The sequence below is a fragment of the Chiloscyllium plagiosum genome, chromosome 2 (assembly GCF_004010195.1).
Source record: "Chiloscyllium plagiosum isolate BGI_BamShark_2017 chromosome 2, ASM401019v2, whole genome shotgun sequence".
NCBI lineage: Eukaryota > Metazoa > Chordata > Chondrichthyes > Orectolobiformes > Hemiscylliidae > Chiloscyllium > Chiloscyllium plagiosum.
The window spans coordinates 69,268,272-69,294,586 of record NC_057711.1 but is presented as its reverse complement, the minus strand read 5'-3'; the positions used below and the strand labels follow the sequence as shown (position 1 = coordinate 69,294,586).

Here is a 26,315-nt window from a genome sequence, read left to right as displayed (position 1 = left end):
CCCCGTCCCTCCCTCCTTCCTCGCGCGCTCCGCTCCCGATTCCACCCGCCCCCTCCGAGGGAGCGAGCCCCGCCCCGAGGTCGGCCCCCACCTTTCGTGCCAGCCCAAGCGAGATTTCCTCCAGTCCGCGGCTATGCGGATTCTCCATCTGCAAACATTCCCTCTTTGTGAAAACGGGTGGTTTCATAGCCAGCGGCGGGCGGGTTCAGGTAGTGCATGGTGTTCCGCCTGTCCTTTCGGTTTTATTTCTAAAGAGCTCCGTTACACGCGAGCAGGATGCATAGGCCCCGATGGAGGGAAGCAGGAGCAGGCTAGCGGATTGTTCATGAGATGTGGGGAAGCCATCCCTCCCCCCCCCCCCCTGGAAACTTGCCCGATTTTGAGTATGGGGCCCTGCTGGCGGCCTCGTTGAGCTCGGGAATTTTGGGCCGACCCCTGGGCCGGTTGTAACGGAGGCAGCGACACAGCGGGATGGGGAGCCGGCCACAGGGACAGTGCTCTTGACTCATTTGAGCAGTACTTGGGGGGGTCGAGCCCCTTCTGGTACCGTGGGAGCACAAGAGGGAGGGCGTTAAGATTTCTGGCTGTTGTTGTAAGGGCACCTCTGGTAGTGGATGATCATTCTCAGCCGGCGGCTCCACTGATGACGAGGATTCAACATTCAAAACCGCGGGAGGTTCCTGTCCTTAGTACTGTATAGGGTGTACCTACAGACTACTGAGAATGGCAGTACCTGACTGAATTGGAGAGCCAGTGCTCCAGCAGACAGCACCTATCCAGGAAGCTGGTCATTGAGATTTGTACTTTCGTTGTGCGAAGCCATTCGGCCCATAATGCCTGTTACAGCTCTTTAGTTGAGAAATCCAACTAGTTTAATCCCCCTGCTCTATCGCGTTTTTTCTCTCTCCTTCAATTATTTATCTGATTTTTAAAATGAATGTTCTAATTGAAACTACTTTCAACGTTCGTACTAGATCACAGCAACTTGATGCGTAAAAACAATGTCTCATCGTCTTACTTTGTGTGCGTGAATCGGACACTAAATCTAAATCCTCCAGCAACTGATTATTTATTTTGCCACTGGGAATAGATTCTTATTCATTCTATTATAACATTTCAAGATTTTGGACACCTTTATCAAACCTGTGTATGTATATTTTGATAGAATGTATTTTTCAGAAACAATTTAGTGATGAACAAATTTCAAATATAGTACAAAGAATAATCAACTGCAATTTTTGGGATCTAAGTTTTCACATAGAGAAAGTAGTTAGGTAAGTTAACAAGACCATTAAAAACAAGTTCAAGGTGGAGGGAATTTAAAACAGATTTTGAAAGTAAAATGGCAAAGAAATGTGCCATTCAACCCATTTGGTCTGTGCTAGCAGGAAAAAGTTTTCAAATCGCATCCCATCTTCCATTTCTTGGTCTGCAGCCCAGTTGGTTACAGTGCCTCCAGTGCATTTCCAGGTTTTTTTAAATGCTGTGTTAGGGTTTTGCAGAGATTCCCAGATCCACACTGCCATCTCAGTGAGAAAAATACACATAAACTCACATGGAACCTTTGAATCAAATACTTTCAAATCTATGGGCTCTCATTATGGAGTTTTGAATGGGAAATATGTTCATTTTATGCAGGCTGTCTGGGCTTGCCTCATAATTTTCTCCATATTAAATAACTTTTCCCTCCAGCTCCTTCGCGAAAGAGATTCTGAGATGGCATGTTGCCTTCCGGGTGCTAGGGTTAGGGATGTATCGGATCGAGTCTATAGGATTCTTAAGAGGGAGGGTGAGCATCCAAAAGTCGTGGAACACTTTTATACCAATGAGATAGCTAGGGAACGGGGTGAGGACCTTTAAAGAGAAACCAGGAGTTAGGTTGGAAGCTAGAAGGCAGGGCGAACAGAGTCATAATCTCAGGATTGCTACTGGTGTCATGTGCTAGTGAGGCTAGGAGTAGCGCATGCAGATGAACACGTGGCTGCAGGGCTGGTGTAGGAGAGTGTGGGGGCTTCAGATATGTGGATCAATGGGATATCTTCTGGGGAAGGTGGGACCTATACAAGAAAGACCTGAACTGGAGGGGCACCAATATCCTGGACATGAGGTTTGCTAAAGCTCTTCAGGAGATTTGAAACTAGATTGGCAGGGGGGTGAGAACCAGAGCTATGGATCAGATAATGTAGTGTAGCTACTGAACAGCCAGGTACAGTGTGCAGAGAGTTTGTGAAGAGGGACACTTGATAGGGCAAAGGTGCAGTCAGTGTGATGGGTTGAAGTTTGGCTATTTTAACGCAAGAAGTATCAGGAATAAGGGCGATGAATGTAGAGCATGGATCAGTACTTGGAACTATGATGTTGTGGCCATTACAGAAACTTCGATATCATGGGAGCAGGAATGGTTGTTGGATGTCCAAGGGTTTAGATGTTTCAAAAGGAATACAGGGGGAGGTAAAAGGTGGAGGAGTGGCATTGCTAGTCAGGGATACTATCACAGCTGCAGAAAGGGAGGTCATTTAGGAGGGTTTCTCTACAGAGTCAATAAGGGTGGAAATCAATAACAGGAAAGGAGTAGTCTCTTTATTGGGAGTTTTCTACAGACCTCACAGTAGCAACAGAGACATGGAGGAGCAGATTGGAAGGCAGGTTTTGGAAAGGTGCAGAAGTAACAGGGTTGTTGTCATGGGTAACTTTAACTTCCCTAATATTGATTAGAACCTTCTTAGTTCAATTAGTTTGGATGGAGCAGTTTTTGTCAGGTGTGTTCAGGAAGGGTTCCTGACTCAATATGTAGCTAGGCTGACTACAGGGGAGGCCATATTGGATTTGATGCTTGGCAACAAACGATGCCAGGTGTCAGATCTCTTGGTGGGAGAGCATTTGGGTGATAGTGATCACAACGCCCTGAAGCAGATGGTATGGGAAAGTATTTAATTGGGGGAAGGGGAATTACAATGCTATTAGGCAGGAACTGGGGCGTCTAAATTGGGAACAGACTTTCTCGGAAAATGTGCGACAGAAATGTGGAGTTTGTTTAGGAAGCACTTGCTGATAGTGGTTTAGTTGTCCCATTGAGGCAAGGATTGGATGGTAGGTTGAAAGAAGGTGACAAGGGATGTGGAACATCTAGTCAAGAGGAAGAAGGTTGAGGAGGCAAGGATTAAACAGCGTTCTAGTGGGTTACAAGTTAGCCAGGAAGGAACTGAAGAATGGATTTAGGAGAACTAGAAAGGGGCATGAGAAAAGCTTTAACGAGTAGGGTTAAGGAAAAGCTGAAGGCATTCTACACTTGTGTAAGGAACAAGAGTATAGCCAGAGTGAAGGTACAGCTGATAAGGGATTGTGGAGGGAACTTGTGCTTGAAGTCAGAGGAGGTAGGGGAGGTCCTTAATGAACACATTGCTTCTGTATTCACTACTGAGAGGGACTTTGACATTTCTGAGGACAGTGTGAAACAGACTGTTGTGCTCGAACAGGCTGATGTTAAGGAGGAGGATGTGCTGAAAATTTTGAAAACTTCCCTGAGCCAGATGGGATATACCCTAAGTTACTATAGGAGGCGCGGGAAGAGATTGCTGTGCCTTTGGTGATGATCTTTGCATCCTCACTGTCCATTGGAGTGGTGCCAAACGTTTGGAGGGTGGCAATTGTTATTTGCTTGTTCAAGAAAGGGAATAGGGATAATCCTGGGAATTACAGACCAGTCAGTCTTACATCTATGGTGGGAAAAGTGTTGGAGAGGATTCTGAGACACAGGATTTATAATTACTTAGAAAACCATAATTTGATTAGTGATAGTCAGCATGGCTTTGTGAAGGCCAGATCACACCTCAAAACCTTATTTAATTCTTTGTAGATGTAACAAAACATGTTGATTAAAAAAAGAGCAGTGGATGTGGTATACATGGATTTTAGCAAGGCATTTGATAAGGCTCCCCACGGTAGGATCATTCAGAAAGTAAGGAGCATGGGATACAGGGAAATCTGGGGCTGTAGTTTGCTGATGACCCAAAGGTTGCTGGAGTAGTGGATAGTGTGGAGGGCTGTTGTAGCTTGCAACTAGACATTGACAGGATGCAAAATTGGCCTGACAAGTGGCAGATGAAGTTCAACCTGAATTGATTCACTTTGGAGAGTTGAATTTGAATGCAGAATATAGGTAGGCTTCTTGGCAGTGTGGAGAAACAGAGAGATCTTGGAGTCCACATCCATGAATCCCCCAAAGTTGCCACCCAAGTTAATAGGGTTGTTGAGAAGGTGTATGGTGTGTTGGCTTTCATTAGCTGGGGGATTGAGTTTAAGAATGGTGAGGTTATGCTGCAGCTCTATAAGAGTCCTGGTTAGACCACACTTGGAATGTTGTGTTCAGTTCTGGTCACCTCATTATAGGAAGCTTTAGAGAGGGTGTTGAAGATATTTACCAGGATGCTGCCTGTACTGGAGGGCATGTCTTATGAAGAAAGATTGAGGGAGCTAGGGCTCATTGGAGTGAAGAAGGAATGAGAAGTGACTTCATAGAGGTGTACAAGATGTTCAGAGGCATAGACAGAGTGGATAGCCAGAGACTTTTTCCCATGGTGGAAACATCTATCATGAGGGGACATAATTTTAAGGTAATTGGAGGAAGGTTTACAGTAGATGTCAGAGGTAGGCTCTTTACACAGGGAGTGATGGGTGCATGAAATGCACTGCCAGCAGTCGTTGTCGAGTCAGATACATTAGGGACATTTAAGCGACTTTTAGATAGGCACATGGAAGATAGAACAATGAAGGTACATAGGTAAGTTTGATCTTAGAGTAGGATAGAAGGCCGGCACAACATCAAGGAACGATGGGCCTATACTGTGCTGTATTATTCTATGTAAATAAAACAACCATAGTGGATTCAATCTCATTATAGCTAAAACTCATCGTCTTCTGCATACTCTCTAAGGTTATCATATTCTTCCTAAGCTGCGATTACCAGAACCATTCGTAGTGTTTTAACAGTGTTCTGATTGGTGTTTTATACAGCTCTAATGTAACTGCCCTGCTTATTGGTTTGGCAACTATTTTTCCCAGAAGATTCTTCTTAAAAACAAAATCCTAAATAAAAAGTGTTGCATGATGAAAAATCATTATTTCTAAACTAAGTACTTAGCATTTTGCCAAATGTTTCTGCTAAAATGCTTATGTTGCTTATGATAAAATATGTGGATTAAGTTTATGTATCAGTATAAAAAAAATCAAATAAATATAGAGCTCACTCTGAATTATAATGTTTTTATTTTACTATTTTACCAGTAAAGTCAACTTTAAAAGAGCATTAACTTGAACTGTGTTGAATTAACAATGTTTTCAGCTATGGCGTCACATGATTAAGAAGAACCTCTAATAGCATATTCATTATAATTTATCATTTAAGCTATTTTAAAGAAATTGCAAACTGAAAACCTCTTCTCCAAACCAAAGACATAATTTATAACCGTGGTACAGATATACCACTCAGACAGGCTTATTTAAGCATAATGATGTTTTCTCGTTAAGATGATAATTTAAACGGAGACGTTCAACATAATGATTAGTCTTTTCACCCCACAATAAAACACAGCTCTGCTCTTTTTGACTGAATGTTTTTTGGGCTCTTTTTATGTTAATGCAATCCAGATTGAAAAGATTGGGAGATGCAAATAAGATGTTAAAAAGCTGCCAGATTTCCAGAACCAAAAGTTTAAGTTCCCTGATCTAGGCCTCAGCCAATAAAGGAAAGATTCTGCCTTACTTGCCGGTCCTGCTCTCTTCAGGCATCTATAGATATAGACTCCGAAGATTCTCTATAGTTCTAAGAATTCTACCATCTGTGTATTACTTTGCCATGTTTGTCTTTCCCAAAAACGTTACTTCACAATTTTCTGGATTGAATTTCTTTGCCACTTTATTGCACTCTATCCAGTCAATTGATATTTTTCCTCCAGCTTTCTTTCTCACTATCAACCACAGAATCAATTTTCATTTCAATCAAAACCTTTTTAAGCATATCCCTTCATTTATGCTGTACTGTGTCCTGAAGAACCCCACTGAAAATAGCTTCAACAGGCACCATCACATAACTTGCCATTTTCCCCAGTGTTCCATTTCCATTTTGCCATTGGAATTTTATGCTGAATCATTTAAAATGCCACAGACATGTATGGGGTGACACATGAAGTGTTAGAATAAGAAAGGATTTCAGTGGTGAGCATGGCATCAGCAGGTACAGGTGAAACTGTAAAAGAACCTGGACAAAACATGAAGCTGTTCATCATTCACCCGCCTTTGCATTGAAGGGCATTGGCCAAAATCATTCAGCAGTGAAACTTGAAATGTAGAATTTCAAAATTTTCTGAAGACTTGACCAGTCAATGCCCTGAGGTGGATTTATGTATGGAGAGTACTGACGCTGCCCTTGAGGATCCACATTTTCTCACCTTGATTGATTTTTCACTACACCAGAAAGCCAATCTTCTTCATTCTTCCATGCCTCCACCTCTGCTGTTTGATCTTCCCTGGATTCTTTCTCCCCTGTCCTCAATCTTACTGTGCATCCCTCTGTCACTATTGACTCGCTCTTCTAGATCCTAAGTCTCAGTGCAAACTGTCATGTGCTTACTCCTCTCCGTGTGTCACAGAGATCAACAAAAAAAAGGCTACTGTACAAAGGTGATAGTTGAATGACACTTAAATGAAAGTAAGCTTGATGCCACAAGACTTTGTGCACTGCTGACATTGCCATGAATGTTGAATGTAGTTTTAAAAAAATATTTAATAACCATGTGCAGTCATACTGTGCAAATGTCTCACAAATAGGAACCTGCCATGGGATGGTTCGAGGTCTAATCCACCACAAGCATCCTGTTGAGTTAACCTCTAAATTTGAACCTGCTGTCAGGGAAATGACATTTCACCTCCTGCCTAATTAAATTCATTCTGCCCGCCATGTTTGTCACTCTCTTGCAGGCCTCATAAAGTTTCCCCCTATGTATCGGAATAGTATATTTTTACTTCAGTTGGTTAGTTCTAAGTTACTGGAAAATTTAAAAATACCAAAACTAAATTATTTGGGACATAATACCTAAAAATGATTTAGTGAAATATTAATTTAAATATGTTTAAATAATCTAAAGTCCTAGCATCATGATGAAATGCATTCAAGAAGCAACTGCATTTTGCCTATTACGGTCATGACTCTTTTTAACTAGAGGGATAGTATCAGATAATTAGTCATTGCTATAGAGAGTCATACAGCACAGAAGAGGTTCTTCGACCCATTGAGTCTGATCTATCTACACTAATCTCAATTTCCAGCACTTGGCTCATAACCAATGTTATTTGAAGTATTCGCCCACATAGTTTTTTAAGAGATTGAGATTTCCTGACACTGTTATCGTGCCAGACTGTGTATTCCAGATCTATGCGACCCTCTGCGTGGAAACGTATTTCCTCAAATCCCCTCTAAGGCTCCTGCCCTTCATCTTAAAATTATGCCCGCTAATTATTGACCTTCAACTAAGGGAAACAGCTGCTTCCTCTCCATCTTGTTCATGCCTCTCATAATCTTATACACCTCAACACACCCTCAGACTTCTCTGCTCTAAACAAAATGACTGGAACCTATCCAGCATCTAAAATGCTGCAACCCAGGATTGATCTTGGTGAATTTTCTCTGCAACTCCTCCAGCACAAACATATCCCTTCTATAGTGCAGTGACTAGAACCGCATACATAACTCAAGCTGTGATGTAACCAAAGTCATGTACATAACCTTCTTGCAATTAAAATCTATGTCATAGCTAATAAAGGCATGTGGCCTGTATGCGCTCTTAACCAACCTATTAATCTGTTCTGTTATCTTCAGAAATCTGTGAACAAGTACCCCAAGATCCCTCTGTTCTTCTGAGCTTCCTAGTGTCCTACACTTCATTGAAAACTCCCTTGTCTTGTTACTTTTTCCAAAGTTCATCACACTTTTCAGGGTTAGAGTCAATCTGACCAATCTGTCTATATTTTCCTGTAACCCAAGATCTTCTTCCTAAATATTAATCACTCAGACAATCTTCTTGTCGTCTGCAAACTTACTTATCTGCAACCCCCACATTTTTTTATATTGTTTATACCTATATATTAAGAACAATAAAGGACATAGCACTGATCCCTGTGACATGTCACTGGGGCACAGGCCTCTGATCACACAAACAACCTCTTACCACCAACTCTTTCTCCTACTACTAAGCTACTTTTGGATACATCTTGCCAAATTACCCTGGATTATGCGTACTTTTACACTTTAACAGTCTCTAAATTGAGAGTTCGTCAAAAGTTTTTCTGAAATCTCTATAAACTAAGTCAACTGCACTATTGTCAGCGACTCGCCTGATCACTTCCTCAGAAAATTCAATTTTTTTTTAGGAATGGCTTCCCCTGACAAAGCCATGCTGACTATCCATAATCAAACCTTGCCACTCCAAATGGAGATTAATTCTGTCCTTAAGAATTTTCTCCAATAGTATACCTACCACTGATGTGAGATTCATTGATCTGTAATTCTTTGGTTATCTCCACCATCCTTCTTGAAAGGTGAAACCACATTAGCTCTCTTCCACCCCTCTGGTGCTTTCCCTGTAGCCTGAAAAAAATAAACATTTGGGCAGAGCTCCTATAATTTCCTCTGTCACCTTCTATAGGAACCTGGGATACAATTCTGCCAAAACCTCTCAGTCCTTCTCCACAAATTCTGAATCTACATCTTCCTTCTCTAAAGTGAACACAGAAGTGAAACATTCGTTTAACATGCTACAAATTTTCTCCTGCTCCATGCTCAGAGAAAAACAAGCCTTATTTAATTTTTAATTTTAATAAATATCAGAGACATTATTTGTCTGAATTATTGACCTTTTTATTTGGCATATGTAGAATAAATAAAAATTGGGAATCTGTTATAGAGTTCAAAGGTTTCAATAGTCAAAAAGATCATTGTATACCAACATGAGCCAGGATTTTCATCAGAGCTGCTGATGCTGCTTCATCTCTATGACTTTGCCAGAGATGTAGTCAAAAGTGATGTGCTTTATGGTTTTCTTAATTAGTCAACATAATGTATACGACAAAGACACAGGACTTTGTTAAGACAGATGTCTATTGTTTATTGACAACACACTATTTACACAGTAACATTATTACAGGCTTATGTACATAGTCTGCGTTGCATGGATTTGTCACTTTCAAACTTAATTACCCCAAAGCATTTCTGGCCAGTCCTCATAAACTTCAAGTAATGCAACATTCTGCTTTGTGTTTTCTTATCCCATTATCCCATGTCAAGTGGCAATAGTGTATCATTTCCATCCTCGCTGAGTGACTTTGTTTTGTGACCTCAGATGCCTCAAGTTTAATATTTGCATTCTTGTTTTTAATCCCTCCATGTCATCCCTCTTGCTATCTTTGTAAATTCTCCAGTTCTACAAAATCAGTCTTCCAAATATTCCTAACTCTTCTGCTCTGACTTCTCATGAGTTTCTCCCCTTCTTCCCAATTGCTGTTGCCAGTTATCTCTTCAGCACATTAGACCCCAAGCTCTGCAGTTCCTCCCTAAATTCATCTGCCTTATCTTTTTGTCCATCTTTAGGATACTTCTCAAAATCTATCTTTTAGGTCAAGCATTTACTCTAACATTTCCTAGTTATTGTCAGGGTCATTTTCTTACACTTCTGTTAACCTTGCAGCACTTTCTCATGTTAAAGGTGCTATATAATTATAAATTGTTGTAATTTAATTTGAAATAGTAATAAAAAAAGATGATTGAGATTTATTGCAGTTGCTGTTTCCTGTTTTAAACTATTGATTAATGTTGTATCTTAAGCCTCGAAAATATATGGAGATGTTACACTTGAAAATTTGGAGCAGGAGAAGGCTACTTAGCACCTCGAGCCTGTTCCACCAATGATTAAGATCAGGAATGACCTGATTGTCAGCACAACTTTGTGTTCCATCCTACACCAGATAAGCTTTGATTCCCTTGTTAGTCAAGAATTATAGGGTTGCAGGAACTTTATTTACATGCCTTACAATTTCTGCTCCCATGGTTCAGCGGTCAGCCTCAGTTCAGTCTCTGTCTCTTTCTCTCAGTGACCACACCCAGGTTTAATTGTTGTCAGAAATAACAGTAATTCTGAGGACAAGGAGGTTTACAGAATAATACAAAGAAGGACCAAGAAACTGATAAGGAAATGGAGAATAGAATTATGAATGCAATCTAGAAAAAAGATAAAAACAGACTGTAAAAGCTTCTATAGGTATGTAAAAATGAAATATTTATTTAAAATGAAAGTATGTCCACTAAAGACAGGTTATTTATAATGGGGAAACTAAATGAGAATGTGTGGAATGAAGCAGCTTGAGGAGGATTCAGACAGGCTTAGTGAATGGGCAAGAATGTGGCAAATGTAATATAATGGATAAAATGTGGGGTTATCCACTTTGGTAGAAAAATTGTGAAGAGTATTTTTTAGATGGTAAGAAGTAAAAAAGGGTTGATGTACAAAGGGATGTTAAGAATTAAAGCTAATATGCAGTTGCAGCAAGCTATTAGGAATTCTTATGTTAAATAGGATTGGAATGCAGGATTAATAAAGTTTTTTTAATTCTACAAGAGCTTGGTAAAACTGCATCTAGAGCACTGTGTGCAATTTTGGTCTCCTTTACCTAGGAAAGATACTATTGTCATACAGGAAGTGGAACCATTTCAAGGCTGACCCTTTTTTAGGAGTTGATGCAATGGTGCCAGGATGAAGGCCATGTTATATATGAACTTTCCATAATAATTTACCAGCCCAAATAATGACCGAACATTCTCGACAGACATAGGAGGCAAGGCACCTTTTGATGGTCCTCACTTTATCTTCTCATCAGATGTATCTCGGTGATGCTGACTCTGTAGCCCAAGTAGGTCACTTGGGGGTCCTGGAAGACACATTTTCCCCTTCTTAAGTACATCTGCCTTGGAAAGATGCCTTAGAACTATGTCCAAGTTCTCTAAATGTTCCTTATTTGTTTTCCCTGTTATTAAAATGTCATCCAGATAAATGGAAACCTGAGGTAGACATTACAAAATATACTTCATTGTTCGCTGAAAAGTTGAACGGTTGACAATACCTCAAATGGCAGTCTCGTGTATTGGTACAAGCACTTGTGGATATTAACCCAGCTGTGAAAAGCAATTTACTATTTGTTTAAAATTCCCACAAAAGCAAACCGACCCATTGGACTTCAAAGTAGGTACAACCGGTGCTGCTCATTCTGTAAATTGGACTAGTTTGATGATTCCTTAAATTTCCAGCCTTCTGATTTCAGCCTCTACTTTTGCCCGTAAGGCAAGTGGCATTGGGCAGGCCTTGCAGAATTGTGGAATTGCTTCCTGGTCAACATGCAAGGTAGTTGAAAAGTGTGGTGCTGGAAAAGCACAGCCATTCAGGCAGCATCCAAGGAGCAAGAGAGTTGACATTTTGTGCATGAGCTCTTCATCAGGAATGAGGGCCTGTGCTACATACAAGGTAGTCTTAGCTCCTTTGATAGGCCTTAGGCCTTCCTGGAAGACTTCCAGGTATTTAATTAGACTTCATTCAGGCAACCATTTTCAAATCTCCCACAGTCAATTTTGCTCCATCAAGCCTGGACACGAGCTTTTTACTACAATCACTAGTAACTGGACCAGCTGCTTTTCATAAAAGATCTGAACCAAAACTGTACCCTTAATCTGTAAGGGTTCCCAGCTATAGTTTCTCAGTCTCGCCGAGATCTTGCACAAACTTAGAGGATTGGAGTGCAGAGTGAATTTTGTAAAAGACTAGTTCTGCGATCGCCGATATGGCCATGCCACTATCTACCTTCATCAGAATCAGATGACTATTTAGCCAGGTATTTATTTTGATCAGTTCTGGTTTGGATGTTGCTAAGCAATTTAACTGTTCCAAACCAGATGTAGGTGGACTTTCCGGGATGTGTACTCTCCTCAAAACTGGCCTATGAGTTCTCTTACTCAACTTAGGTCTAGTGGGACTCTTTAGCTGTTTTGAGTTCACATGCTTGCAGTAACAATGGCTTGCCACCCAGAATCCTGAAGGCTGAGGCTTGGCTTCATTTTGGGATTTTGCTATGGGTTAACCTCGAATCCCTCTAATCACAATAAGTCTTGAGTGAAGCTATGCAATTGTCTTCACTCAAGTGGTGTTCCCCAAGCTCAGTTGGACAGACGAGGGTGTCCACGTCCTTCAGAATACCATGCAACTCAATGCTCCACATGACACATTTTACAATGATAAAGCCAGTTGTAGGCGCCTGTTTGATGTCCACTTGGGCTTCAGCTAGTAGTCGCTTTTGCATAATTACATAATTAATCTCACATACCAAATGGTGTCTAAGCATCTCATTACGGGTTAAACCAAGGTCACGTTATTCTGCCAGTCATCTTAGCCTATTCAAAAATCTTGATACAGATTTCCCTAGTTCTCAAATTGCCAAGTATAAATGATAGCATCTCAGAATAGAGGAAACTTTGGATCATAATATTCCTTAACTGTGTCTGTCAATTCTTGAAAGGTTTTAGTATCTGCTGCCTCAGGGAAAGTTATGCTCCTAATAACCGAAAAAGCTGTGGCTCCACAGACTGTCAGGAGAATTACTTGTTGATTTTCATCTGCCTGGAAAAAATGATGCATTCTTTCTACATACTGGACACAGTCTTCGACGGCAGGGTTGAATGTGTCAAGCTTCCCAAACAAGCGCAGGATGTCCCATAGTCAAACAGGTTCTGGTCTTTGTCACAGATATAAATATATACTCCCAACTGTGGCAGGGAGAGAGTGAGAGTGTAGAACAGAGAGTGAGAGAGAGCAAGAGTATGAGAGGAACAGAGAAAATACAGGGGCAGAGACAGTTGTGGAATGGATGGAATAGGATATGTGAAGGAGGGTGGGTGGGAGAGAATGTGGGTTCAAGTGTGAGTGAGAACCAGATAGAGAGAGGGAAAGAGTATAGGGAATGCACAGAATGTGTAAATGTGTTTATATCTGTGTGAGAGAATGAGAGGAGAAGAGGGAGTGTGAGAGAGAGAGGATGATAATGTGTTGAGAGTTCAATAAACAACAATCTGGTGTGTACTGTGATTGTATTGAAGCTGCCGAAGATTGGGATAAATTCAGAATCCAGCCAGGCAGATGTTTTCCATTGCAGAAATATTTTAAATATCTATAACTACAAGTGAGGTGCCAGATGACAAGACAATGGTTAATGTTGTGCCTTTGTTTAAGAAGGGATGTAAGGAGAAGCCTGGCAACTATAGATTGGTGGTTAAGTTGTTGGAAGGATCCTAAAAGATAGCATTTACATGCATTTGGAGAGACAAGGAATGATTAGGGATGGTCAGCATGGTTTTGTGTAAGGGAAATAGTGTCTCACAAACATGATTGAGATTTCTGAGGCAGTAACCATGAACATTGATGAAGGAAGAGCAGTCAAATTGTTTGGAGTTTTTAGGAAAGCATTTGACAAGGTTCCGCATAGTAGACTAATTAGTAAAGTTAAATCACATGGGATTCAGGACAGGCTTGACAATTGGATTTAAAAAATGACTTAACAGCAAGAAACAGGATTGTTGGAGGATTGTTTTTCGAACTGAAGACCTGTGGTCAGTAATGTTCCACAGGGATTGGTACTGGGTCCACTTTTGTTTGTCATTTGTACAAATGACTTAGATGAGTATGTAGAAGGTATGGTTAGTAAGTTTGCAGATGACACCAAAATTGATGCTATAGTGGACAGTAAAGGAGATTATCTAAGATTACAAAGAGATCCTGATCAATCGGGTTCATGGGCTGAGAAGCAGCAGATGGGGTTCAATTTGGATAAACATGAGGTATTGCATTTTGGTAAAACCAAATAAGGCCAGACTTATACTATTAAAAATAGGGCTTTGCATAATATTGTAGAACAGAGAGACCTAAGGGTTCAGGTACATAATTCTTTGAAATTTGAGTCACGTATAGACAGGATGGTTAAGAAAATGTTTCACAACTTGCCTTCATCACTCAGACATTTGAGTGTATGAGTTGGAACGTCATGTTGAGGCTGTACAGGACGTTGGTGAAGTCTCTTCCGGAGTACTGTGTCCAGTTCTCGTTGCTCTTTTAAAGGAACTATATTATTAAGCTGGAAAGAGATCAGAAGAGATTTACCAGGATGTTGCTGGGCATGGAGGGTTTGATTTATAAGGGAAGGCTAGATAGGCTAGGACCTATTTGACTGGAGAGTAGGAGCTTGAGGGATGACCTTATAGAGTTTTACAAAGGGTGAATGGCAGATGTCTTTTCCCGAGGGTGGGGAATGTCACGACTATGGGGCATATTTTTAAGATGAGAAAGATTTTTTTAAAAATGGGGGCAAACCTTTATCACAGTGGTTCACTGTGGAATGAACTTCCAGAGCAAGTGGTGCATGTGGGAACAGTTACAATATTTAAAAGAAATTTGGATAAGTACATGAATAAGAAATATGTGGTCCGAGTGGAGGCAGGTGAGACTGGTTGAGTTTGAGCAAGTGAATTAAGGGCATGATTGACACACGGAATTTCAATGTTGCTGCCATCACAGAGACGTGATTGAGGACTGATTGGACCAAAGGGTCTGTTTCTGTGCTATATGATTGTATGACTCTCTGTAAAAAATGCATAGTCCAACTCAAAGATGACTATTGCAAGCTAGTTTCTTCATGAATGTGCTCTTGTTGCCACTGAAATAACTCCACAGATGTTGCTATCCCGTCACCAAGTCACCATTTATTTGCACATGAAAAATCTTTGACTGCCTCTTCAGAGTCAGTTCTCAGAGTGCCAGAACCCCTCACACTCCTCTTTTTTTTTATCTGTCAACCAGGGCTCCCTGATTCGACCAGGTTAACAGCCCCAATCCAGGAAGTAATATTCTATAAAGTCCAGCTGGCTGACCTTGATACAATCATTACATATTGGATGTGGTAAGTAAAAGGAATTGAAAAGTTCGATCAGCCATGATTGTATTGAATTGCAGGGCAGCCTCAACAGGCTTAAAGGCCTACTTCTGTTCCTATGTTCCTATACACAGTGAGCTGTCAATAATCACAGACACACATAAGCAAACACTGAACAATTGAATACAACAATTACATCATAGCTTTTGCAAACTAAATCATGAGTTACTTACACTGATAAACAGAAATCATTTGATTTTCACATATGGTGCTAAGATTAACATAGCTCACTTTATAAGTAAAGTAGAATTTGATCAAAGCGGGACTTATTTTAAGTGAATGTATTGCCCTCTTCTGGATAGTTTTGCAATTCCCAAAAACTTTCTTCCCATAAACAATTTATATCCATTCATAGTCATAGAGTCATAGAATTCTACAGCACGGAAACAGACTATGATCCAACATGTCCATATCAACCAGATATAATAAATTGATCTAGTCCCATTTGCCAGCATTTGGGACTATCCCTCTAAACCCTTCCTATTCAAGTACCTATTCAGATGCCTTTTAAATGTTGTAATTGTACCTGCTTCCATCACTTCCTCTGGCAGCTTGTTCCATACACGGATCACCCTCTGCATGAAAAAGTTACCCCTCCGATCCCTCTTAAATCTCTCCGTTCTCACCTTAAACCTAAGCCTTCTAGTTTTTGGTTCCTCTACCCTGGAAAAAAAGACCTTGGCTACTCACCCTATCTGTGTCCCTCATGATTTTATATACCTCTCTAAGGTCACCCTTCAGCCTCTGATACTCCAGGGAAAAAAGCCCCAGCCTATTTAGCCTCTATAGCTAACCTCTGGCAATATCCTTGTAAATCTTTTCTGAACCCTCTCTCAAGTTTAATAACATCTTTCCTATAGCAGGGAGACCACAATTGAATGCAATATTCTAAAAGTGGCCTTATATATGTTATATACAGCCACAACATGACATCCTATTCCTATACTCAATGAAATGACCAAAGAAGGCAAACATGCCAAATGCCTTCTTCACCACCCTGTCTACCTGCAACTCCACTTCCATGGAACTATTCACCTACACTCCTAGGTCTCTTTGTTTGGCAACACTCCCCAAAGCCCAACATTAATTGTATGAATCTTGCCCTGATTTGCCTTACCAAAGTGCACATCTCACATTTATCTAAATTGAAACTCCTCAGCACATTGACCCATCTGTTCAAGATTCCATTGTACTCTGAGATAACTTCTTTCACTTTGCACTGCATCGCCTACCTTAGTGTCATCTGCAAACTTACTAACCATACCTCCTAAATTCACATCCAAATCATTCATATCAATGATGTAAAGCAGTGGACCCTGCATCGATTCTTGCAGCACACTGCCGGTCAGTAGCCTCCAGTCTGAAAAGCAGCCCTCCACTACCACCCTCTGTCTCTTACCTTCAAGCCAATTTTGTATCAAATTGTCTAGCTCCCCAGTATTCCATGTGATCTAACCTTGCTAACCGGTCTACCATGTGGAACCTTGTTGAATGCCTTGCTGAGGTCCATATAGACAATGTTCTGCCTTCATTAATCCTCTTTGTCACTTCTTCAAAAAACTCAATTAAGTTAGTGAGACACAATTTCCCACCCACAAAGCCATGTTAAATATCCCTAATCAGTTCTACCCTTTCCAGATGCATGTAAATCCTGTCATTCATTGAACTAAAAATTATATAAATGCCCCTCATCCAATTACACCGTATCAGGCCTCTGTTATTGCAATCCTGAACCTTGGGATGTATGCTGGGTACCTGGGGTATCTTGCTTTCTGATGCTTATTCCCTTCCTCTGTTTAATATCTCCCAACAAGATCATAGATACTTTGGAAACTCACCATGTGAGAAAATCTGAAATTCCCCAAAAAGAATTAACTTGAGTCAGGTTAAAACAAAAAATCTGAAACAGGAGCCTAAACAAAGTTGAATTCCAGTTTTAATTGTGGTAGGACAAGAGGTTGGCAACTAATCCATTCACAGAAGGCAGTTCAGTTATTGAAATATTTTATGCAGACTGTATGCTTCTATTTTTAGTATTTCTTCTTTTTAACACAGTCAACCAGGTTTCTGTGGATTCACAAAGGAAACATGAAGGGCTGGATCAATCTAGCTCATGCATTTACGTGCTATTTCTTTCATTCAGGAGGATTAAGAGTGTTTCCTCCAGGTGACCTAGAAAAACTGGTGCATCAACCTTCACCTTCTTCATGTGCAGGCTACATCATTACCAATCCTGTGATCATTGACTCCACACAAATCCATCACTTCAATATCCAAATCAATACCCAGCCACCATATTTCCCCAGCTTCCTCCAAATGCTCTTTGACACTCCAGATAGAGTCATAGAGCCATACAGCATGGAAACAGACCCTTTGGTCCAACCAGGAGAAAGTGTTGACTGCAGATGCTGGAGAGTCAGAGTCGAAAAGTGTGACACTGGAAAAGCACAGCAAGTCAGGCAGCATCTGAGGAGCAGGAGAGTCAATGTTCTGGGCATATGCCTTTCATCAGGAATGTGGTGGAGGAAGAGGGTGGAGGGATAAATAGGAGTGGAGGGGTGGGGCAGGATGGAAAGTACCTGGGAAAGTGATAGGTAGATGCAGGTGGAGGGTGATTGTGATAGGTTGGTGAGGAGGGTGGAGAGGATAGGTCAAGAGAGTGGTGCCGAGTTGGAGGGTTGGATCGGGGATGAAGTGGGGAAGTCAATGTTGATGCCATGTCATTGAAGGCTCCCAAGGCAGAAGATAAGGCATTCTTCCCCCAGTCATTGGGTCACTTGGATTTGGTGATTAAGGAGGCCAGGTCTTGCATGTCCTTTGTGCCGTGGGAAGGGGAGTTGAAGTGTTTGGCCACAGGGCAGTGAGGTTGTTTGGTGCATGTGTAGCAGAGATGTTCCCTGAAACGCTCCACAAGTTGCACAAGTTGTAGAGGAGACCACATCAAGAGCAATGGACACAGGAGCTGAGGTGTTTGGATGTCGAGGAAAATCTCTGTAGAATGTGGAAGGATGCTTTGGGCACCTTGGACGGAGGTGTGAGGGAAGGGGGGGGGGGGGGGGGGGGGGGGGGGGGGGGGGGGGAAGTGGTGTGGACCTCACAAGGGAGTCGTGGAGGGAATGGTCTCTGCGGAATGGAGATAGGGGTGGGGATGGAAATATATTTCTGATGGTGGGGTCTGACTGTAGGTGGTGGAAATGGTGGCAGTTAATGTGCTGTGTCCAGAGATTATTGGGGTGGAAGGTGAGAACCGGAGGGGGTTTCTATCCTTGTTGCAGTTGTAGGAATGGGGTTCAAGGGCAGAGGTGTGGGTAATGGAGGAGATGCACTGGAGGGTATTGTTGATCACACAGGAGGGGAAGTTGTGGTCCTTGTAATAGCAGGCCATCTGAGTGATAAAAGATGGATCCAGCACCAATCCCTGTGGAACACCTCTGGTCATAAGTCTCCAGTCCAAAAAACAACCCTCCACCATCACTCGAATCACCACTCATCGATCTCAAATATCTTATGATCGCACCCTCTTGATTCATATTAGACGCACTACTTTTAAAATATCTGTTAATGACCTGAATTTGGAAGTACAAAAACGTTATTTCAAGGTTTGAAGTTGCTTTTTAACAAACTTCCCGACTTGTACATCCACCTCAAAATGTTTGTGTACACCTGAGTCTGTGGCCTGTCTGTTCTTGAATAATCTTTAAAGTTGTGCCATTTGGTTCCTCAGTCTTCCTAGCAAAATTTATCACTTCACACTTCTCTGCATTAAATTTCATCTGCCATGTACTGGTACATTTCATTAGTCTCCCTATGTCTTTATGAAATCTTTTACTATTCCCCCACCACACCCCCCACCCCCTACTGCTTTGCTGCATTTCCAAATTTCATTCTAACTTCTGTGCATGACATGTAGCAAATAGGATGGTTACAATAGAGATGAAGGCCCATTAACTTGCTATGTCTGTGCTGATTCTCTGAATGAGAAATTCACCTTGTGCCACTCCCTGCCTTTACCCCATAGCCCTGCAATTTTTTCTTTTTCAGATAGTAATCCAATCTCTCTTGAAAGCCTCAACTGACCCTGCCTCCACAACACTCAGACACTTTATTCCAGACTGTAATGACTTGCTGGAGAAAGTGAGGTCTGTAGATGTTGGAGATCAGAGCTGAAAATGTGTTGCTGGAAAAGCGCAGCAGGTCAGGCAGCATCCAAGGAACAGGAGAATCGACATTTCGGGCATAAGCCCTTCTTCAGGAATGTTGTAATGACTTGTTGTGTGATAAGTATTTCTCTTACTTTAATTCACTTAAATTTATGATATTAGATTGTCAAACTTCCACCAATTGCAATATCTTTACCTATTCAACCCAGACATATAAAAATCATGAACACCTCTACCAAATCTCTTCTCAATCTTTTCTTCTCTAAGAAGAAAATTCCAATTTCTCTAATTTTTCTAATTACCTAAAAGTGTCTCATATCTGAAAACCAATTGTTTAATCTTTCCTGCCCCCTCCTTAATGTCTTTACGTTCTTAGTGTGGTTCCCAAAACTGGACACAATTCTCAAAGGTGAGAAATGAACAAGATTAAAGGCCCATCCAAGTTGCCCTTGCACAGAGATCTTGGCATTCTCCTGTGGTCTCTCACATCGGTCAAGATGCTGTAAATCTTTGGCGTCTTCAATGTCCTCCTTCTCTGAGGAATCCTCAAGTTTCACTTTGTTTTTGGAAGCTGGTACCTCTCCTCTAAAATGATAGGTCATCCAAAGTGCAGCAATACAATCATAGAGATCCTTACTACAGCATGTTGAAGTATGCTTTTCAAGTAGTCCACGCTCCTAAATCTCATCTTGAGCAAGTTGATGATCCCTCTGGTGTCACAGTACTTCTCTGCCTCACTCCTCAGCTTCCTAACCATTGTCTATCCAGTGGATATCCTACGTCAATGAGAATTCACCCTTGTAACTGTGCAGGTGCATGGAAGTGCTGGACAATGTAAATGCTTCCATGCTATTGAACACACCTATGGTCATAGACTATTATACCTTGAGGGATTGAAATCCCCTCTGGTTATTGAAGGCTGATCTGTACTTGGCTTAAGTGTCCACATCAGTTTTAAACTTGATGATTTGGCTGGTCCTTCTGAGGACGCATCTGTCACTGCCTTGATGCAACGTTGTGTAGTTCATTAATAGATAGCACACACATAATCAAGTAGCCTCTGAAATTAACCTGGGGCATAGATATTCAGAACCACCTGAAAGCCATTGATATCAGAAGGACAACCATTGCAATTGTAACCTTTTCCCACAGCTAAGTGTTTGCACAGATTGGTTCGGGGTCGACTCCAAGAGAGGGAATTAAAAGGCATGTTGGAGTAGTGGGGAAGAGTATAGTTCAGGGAATTAAATATTTTTCTTAGCATCCAAGAGGCTACATTCCCTGCCCAGGGTTAAGGACATCTCCTGAGCGCTTGTGAGGTACTTGGAGTAAAAGGGAAAGGATTCAGATATTGTAGTCCATGTGGATACCAACAAAATAAATAGGACTAAGAACTAATAGGACTAGGTCTGCTAGGAACTATGGGGCAAAAATATAAAGCAGAACCACAAAGGTAATAATCTCTAGATTATTCCTGAGCCAAGAGCAAATTGACAGAGAGCAAAAAAAAAATCATAGAGTTGAATGCATGGCTGAAAGATTGGTGTGGCAGAAATGGATTTCAATTCGTAGGGGCATTCACATCAGTACTGGGGAAAGTAGGGGTTGTTCAGTTGGGACTGAGTTTATTTGTATGAGCCGAGATCAGTTTCCTGGAGAAAATGAATAACTGAGGTTGTAGAGAGGGTGTTTAAACTAAACAACGGTGCTGAGGGTTCTGGTGATGAAAAAATTTAGCAAATTAAAGAGAGCATGCAAAGGAATAGCACACATCATACAACAGGATTGTGAAAGGAAACCACCTGATAAAGGACCAGCACTCCAAACGCTAGAGCTTCCAATTAAACTTGTTGGACTATAACCTGGTGTTGTGTGAATTTTAACTTTGTACACCCCAGTCCAACACCAGCATCTCCATATCAATGCTGGAATCTGAATATTAAAGGCATTTGACACTTATAAAGTCTAGAAAGAAAGGAAACCTATGTGGGGTAGTTCTGTTAATAAAGGATGAGATTAGTACAGTGGTCAGAATGAAGATCATGAAATAAAATAGAAATAAGTAGAGATAAGAAACCCTGGGAGAAAAATCACTGAGAGAAGCAAGTATAAGCCTCCGAATAGTGGCTACACTGCAGTACAGTATATAATAAATAATTGGAGGTTATAAGGATGGTGAAAAAGTCTGGGTGATTTTGTTTTTACAGTGTTCAAACAAACCAAATTGGTGGTCTCAAGGATGAATTTCTAGAATGGATTTCGGACTGTTTCTTCGAACAATACATTGTGGAATCCACCAAGGAATGGCTGATTTAAAGCTGGGAATGTGTCATCAGTCAAAATTAATTAATTATCTAATAATAAAGGCTTCTCTATGTGAGAGTGATCAAAGCGTGAGAGAAATTTCACATTCACTTTGAGGTTGTGAAATGTCTATCTGAACTGGTATGTTAAACTTAAATCAAGGCTGTTACAAAGGTAGGAAAGCAGCATTTGCTAAAATGGAATGGGAAAATAAGTTTAAAAGTAAGAAGGCTAAGTAATAACATATTTAAAGAAATATTTCATAAATTTCAACAAGATATACTCATTCAACAAAGGCAGAGTCTATGTAAAGGATGAATCAGCCATGCCTAACTAAGGAAATTAAGGATAGTATCAAATTGAAAGGTGTAAAATGTCTTGAAAATTAGTGGTGAGCCAGAATATTGGAAAAATTTTACATACCATCAAAAGATAAATACATTAAAATATGTGAGTAAACTGTTAAGAAATAGTAAATAAATAGGTGTTAAGAACTTTCATGAATACATAACAAAAGAATAGATTAGCTATCTATGCATTTGTTGGTAATAAAAGAAGTGCCTGCAAACATTGTACCTTTCCACAATTTCTAGAATCTGGAAAAGTCCCAGCAGTTTGCCTCTGCGAGGTCAACTCTAGATTGTTGGCACAGTCCCTGTCCCACCGTTTACACACAGGCAGGCTTGCCAATCACATCCGAATCCCAGGAAAATAGCGTTGGAATAGGATGGTGCCAACAAAACAGTACATATCCGGTGACTTGAAATACAGCACCACCACACCTCCATGCTCACCTGTTTTGTGACTCTAAATCCCTGCCCAGATTTTCAGTTAACTGTTAATGGAATGTTGGCTAACATAGTGCTTGATACCATGTAAGTTAGCTCACTTGGCTATATAGCTAGCATTTGGTTTGGATAAGTACCAAAAACATAAATTTGATTCCCATTTTGACTTAGGTAGCCTGAGTTTGGGCCTCCTCATCCTATCAAATATTGAAGGCAATGACAAAACACTGCTGATGAAAACAATTAAGGAAACAGCTCAGGAAGCATCGGCAAAACAATGAGTCAAGGACCTGCCTTCAGAGAGAGCTCATGTGATATGGCAAACACAGTCTAATGGCTTTGCTGACTGCTGGACCAAATTGATTGGATTTAATGCACATTGAGCACAATAATTCTAAAGCTGCTTGCAATCCTGGTTAGTTACACTTTCCCATCTGAAAGTGGCACAATTTTTCACGGCTAGTGAAAAACCAGTACTTTCATAAGCCTGAACTGCAAATCTTTTGGCATACTTCATTTTCTGTTCCTTCCAGCAACTATTTGTTTGACTGGGTGGATAACTATGAATCCTCTTTAGATTTTTACCTACTTTCATACATTTTAAGGCAGATCTCTATGATGTTAGATTTAACACTCAGGAAAATATATCCCAATGTACTTAATTACTATACAAAATATTTTGTTTTGAATTGTGTTTTCACAGCCATACTTTGAAGACTAATATTAATAACTAGAAGTGTAGCAGTGGCACAAAAGATTAACTAGTTTTTAACAATTCAACAGAAACTACCCAATAAATTGCTCACCCTTATTGTAAAAGTATAATTAAACAAAATAATCTTTTGAACATTCAGTAGTGTTTTTACTTGTGCTGAGAACAAATATTCATTCCTAGCCAGAAGTCAAATTATGACTTTCTCTAAAAATATACAGGTAGTTCTCTTATAACGCTGTAGTTGTGTTCCAAAGAAATCTCACTTAATAGAAAATCGCTTAATAAAAATACTGGGGCCAGTGGGAAAACTGGGGTTTGGGGCAGACCAGCAAAAAATAACACTCACGATTGCTCAAAAATCACCCAAAGGCCGAACACAAAGTATAGCACAACCTGAATAAAGGTTTACATCATACTTTTTAAAGAAGCAAAAATAAATTACGTTGAAAAAATATCGTTAATGCAGGGACAGAATGTCATCATCATCACCACCTTCAGGTTCAATTGTGGTTGCAAAGTGGATGGCTGTGGTTGATCATCTTCTGACTATTTCTTGGGGGTTGGTTTAGATTGTGTGATGTGCAGATGCAAGAACAAATTAGAAAGGCAAAGTATATGCATAAGGGTAATACAGTCCTGCAGGAATTGTACAGGGCTCATACAGGAATTATATAAGAATATTCTTTTCTCAGAGGGACAGCAATGAGCTTTCATTAGTTTAATTTTTGAGATGAAGCTGCTCAATGTATAGTACTGTATCTCTCACATGCTCTGACAGCAGCTGACATTGGTGCATGTGCAGAATGAAGTATGCAAAATGATTGCTGCTGGGATTGCGCTTTTGTGAACAGAGGTAAGCATTCTCGAAAATACCATTCCCTAATTCTACAGCGACGTTTAAGCCAAATCGTGCTGCCAAAATACACTTTATACAAGAGCTACCTATAAATACTGTCACAACTGGCGCAAATGCCAATGAGCTGATGATTATAGTAGTACCAGATAATTAATTCAATTCCTTTATTTTTAAATTTAAATGATATTGTGAGAAAATGAATGACTGCTTGATTGTCTTCAGAAATTAAAGTGTATATAGTTTATTGCAATATACTAAAAAGAAAGTCTTGCATTTATACGGTACTTTTTACAAGCACCAGATATCTCAAAACAGTTTGACTATACTTCAAAATATTTTATTGACTGCAATGTTGTAGTGTAGGCGAAACAGGTTAAAACTTTAGAGATTAGAGTTTAAAAGAATGAGGGGTGATCTTACTGTAACATTCTGAGTAGACTTGACAGGGTAATGTTTGAGAAGATGTTTCCACTAGAGGGATAATCTCAAACTAGAGAACACATTGAGAGAATAACGGGAAACTCATTTCAAAATGAGATGCGAAAGGATTTTTTTCTCTCAGAGGGTAGCGAATGTTTGGAATGCTCTACCCAGAGGGTTGTGGAGGCTATATGACTGAAAGAGAAGGTAAATGCATTTGTGAAATATAGAGGACTTGAAGGCTATGAGGAGTTGTCAGAAAGAGGAGTTGTGACTTGGGGTAGATCAGCCGTGACTTTATGGTATGGCAGGATAGGCTTGAGAGGCTGCCTAGCCCATTCTTCCCTGTATTTATTGTATTTTTATATACTTAAGATTATCTCTTCAACTATTGTGCCTTTAAAAATGTTCTATATGAATATTAATCAATGTCAAAGGCTGTTCTATTTTCGAAGTGTGAGACATCATTTTGATGCTAAACAGATAATTGTTGTTTTTTATCTGTATTCCTATAATTCACAGAGGCAAACAGTAAACAGAACGTCAACTCTGCTGCTCCTCGGATGCTGTCTGACCTTCTGTGCTTTTCCAGCGCCACACTTTCCGACTCGGACTCTCCAGCATCTGCAGTCCTCACTTTCTCCTAGTAAATAGGAACAATAAAGTGATTTGGTAGATACCTAAATAAATGTGTTCCAAAACTTTCTGCACACCTAGCCCAGGTGTTCCAGGACAAATACACTGGCATCTACCCAACAACATGGAAAATTGCCTAGTTATGTTTGTAAAGCAGGGTAAATCCAACCCAGCCAATTACTCCACTTTGGTCAACTCTCAATCATCAGTAAAGTACTAGTAAACAAAATTGTTTTACAATAACCTGCTTACTGACACTCATTTTTGTGTTCTGCCAGGTCCACTCAGTTCCTGATGTCATTACAATCTTGATCAAATATGGACAAAAAAGCTGAATATCAGAGGTGAGGTGAGAATCACTGTCCTTTCCATTAAGATCACATTAGATTGTGTGTGATAGCAAGAAATCCTCGTAGAACAGGAATCAATGGGAATCCGGGGAAAAAACTCTGTTGTTAGGAGTCATACTGAGCACAAAAGAAGATGAAATAAAAACAGAAACTGCTGGAGAAACTCAATAGGTGTCACAGCATCTGAAAGAAAGAGTTACAGTTTAGAGTCCAATATGACATTTCTTCAGAACTAAAAGTGGCTGGAAAATGCTTCTTTTTACAGAATCATAGTATCCCTCCATTCAGTCCATACGTCTGCACCGACCCTCCAAAAAGCATCCCACCCAGACCCAGCTCCCCACTGCAATCTGGTTACCCTGCATTTCCCATGGCTAATCCATCTCGCCTATCCCTGATGATTCCTGATGAAGGGCTTTTGCCCAAAACATAGATTTTCCTGCTCCTCTGCTGCCGTGCTGTGCTTTTCCAGCACCACTCTAATTTTGACTATGGACAATTTAGCATGGCCAGTCCACATAACCTGCACATCGTTGGATGGTGGGATGAAACTGGAGCACCCAGCAGAAACCCAAGTGGGCATGTGGAGTACATGCAAACTTCACATAGTCACCTGAGCTGGAATCAAACCTGACTCCCAGCATTGCTAACCACATAAATCACCAAGCTGCCCAATGCTAGTAGACTAAAGAAGTGGAAGTATGAGGGTGCTCAGAGCAAAAGACAAAGCAAATTATAATGGTGATAAAGGAGAGTTAGATATGTAAAACAAGTGTACAGGGGAACCTCGATTATCTGAACGTGATGGGCGGGCACTATTTCATTTGGATAATCGATTCTTCGGTTAATCAATTTAAATGGCTTTCCTCTGGGACTTGGGTCTGCTCCACGTTCAGGAAACTGCAGCAGCAGCATAGCACACGAGGCCCCGCCCCAACCGCCGTGCAACCCACACCCCCAACACCACCCTCATCCCCACCCCCAAACCCTGTGCAACACCACCCCCGCCCCCAA

At 40.7% G+C, this 26,315-nt stretch overlaps 1 long non-coding RNA gene across 1 annotated transcript; it reads left to right on the top strand.

Annotated features, from left to right (window-relative positions):
- Window positions 1-97: 97 nt before the first annotated feature.
- LOC122560716 lies at window positions 98-25,148 on the top strand. The gene is made up of 3 exons (XR_006314792.1): window positions 98-209; window positions 14,940-15,039; window positions 24,838-25,148. It is a non-coding gene; the product is annotated as an uncharacterized LOC122560716 (long non-coding RNA).
- The last annotated feature ends 1,167 nt before the right edge of the window (window positions 25,149-26,315 follow it).